The sequence below is a fragment of the Euprymna scolopes genome, chromosome 17 (assembly GCF_053919585.1).
Source record: "Euprymna scolopes isolate OS-2025 chromosome 17, ASM5391958v1, whole genome shotgun sequence".
Lineage (NCBI taxonomy): Eukaryota > Metazoa > Mollusca > Cephalopoda > Sepiida > Sepiolidae > Euprymna > Euprymna scolopes.
The window spans coordinates 92,593,388-92,595,287 of NC_136498.1; positions in this window are offsets into that span (position 1 = coordinate 92,593,388).

Sequence of the window (1,900 nt, forward strand, 5' to 3'; positions counted from 1 at the left end):
TGCATGGATATCTCGATTTGGAGTCCCATTCCACGTTGTAACTGACAGAGGTCGCCAATTTGAGAGCGGATTGTTTCAAGAATTGGTCAAGGTAGTAGGTTTTTACCGATTGAGAACAACTTCATATCATCCTCAAAGTAATGGGATGATTGCAAGAGCACATCATACCTTTAAAGCAGTGATAATAGCGCGAAAAGAATCCTGGATGAAAGCAATAGCAGTGATTCTACTAGGTATACGCAGCATCCCTAACGAATCAGGTTTTTCACCTTTTACCACTGTTACTGGAGCACCAATATTGATTCCTCATCAGCTGATACACAAGCAGAGAGTAGAAAAATCAACTTCACTTAACAAGTATGTACGTAATTTGTGTGAATGGATGTCTCAAATTGATGTACTCAACGATGGAAAAGGATTTATCCATGGAAATGCAAAACTTTTTATACCAAAAACCTTACTTTCCTGTGAGAAAGTATGGTTACGGGTTGATCGAGTTAGGAAACCATTAGAAGCACCGTACTCAGGTCCTTATAAAGTTTTGACTCGATCAGATAAACACTTCCAGATCGATATGAATAACGGTACTCATGCACACGTATCAATCGATAGGTTAAAACCGTTTACAGAGCCAACTAGCAGTAATAGAACTAGAGTGACCGAGAAAGCTCAGATAGGTACTACTGATGATAAGGATGTCAAAACAGGTGATACCGATAAAGTAGAGAGTAAAATTGCTGGTGGCATGTATAAATCTAGATCAGGAAGAAAAGTGACATGGAAAAAGAAAAATGAATACTTTTATTTTTAAACAGAAATAGACATACTTAATAATTCTAAGGATATTAACTAACTCCGTTACTGGAGGGGGGACTCGTGTAGTGAAGCGAAGACTACTACTTCTTCATTACATTTCTCTTTCTCTCTACTTTTCCCTTTCCCTTCCTTCTTTTCTCTCGATGTGACCAGAGGTTGTAGCCAATCAAGACGGAGAACAGTTCTGGTGGGAAAGAAGGAGATACAAAAAGTTTTGGAAGCAAAAAGACGGAGAAACGAGTTGTTCCAGAGTCAGGGGACAAATGAAAATACCAAACTTTCTATGACCCGATACCACTTGTATGCTGAAATGTATATAAAACCGTTTCGTTTTGAAATGCCTTTGTTTCTTGATTATTATTCACAGGTCGGTTTCTAGACCGTTCCAAAACTCCCGTCTTCTTATTAATTTCGACAACTCCCCAAAAGGAAGACCCGCCGAAATGGTGACCTACCCAACAAGATTTACATTATGGTAACCGCCATAAAAGTAAACATTTAGCAAAAAAATTCACGGTATAAAAAAACGTCTCGTTGAAAATGTAAACACAAATAGCATTGATTTTCACCAAATTACGGATCACGATATGCGTAATAATTTCGCTTATTTCATTTTTGTATAATAAAACAGGAAAAGCTTATATAATTAGAATATTTATGAATGACGCAAGAATTTCTTTATTCCGTAAAGGAAAAATGATTTGACTTGGTATGAGTGTTTTGTTCCATGATATAGCCTTCTTCATAACATGTGTTTGTAGACTGACAAGTGACAATTTATTCAATGTAAAACCAAAAAAGTTAAAACCATTATTTATTAATAATTAAATACGAGCTGCCTTCAAAAAGATTTCAGAATTTTTTCGCATGAACATTTTTAGTGATAGCACATGCATAAAACTCTAGTCCCCTTCGGAGTAATTTCCTTCGGCTGCAATGCACTGGTTATATTGTTCCAACAACTTCTGGAAAACCCATGGAATCCTCTTGTGCGAGTGTGACCCTCTTTCATCTCCTTAATTGTCTTATAACGAGAGCCACTAAAGTTTTTCTGCAGCTTAGGGAATAATCAAAAGTCACAGGG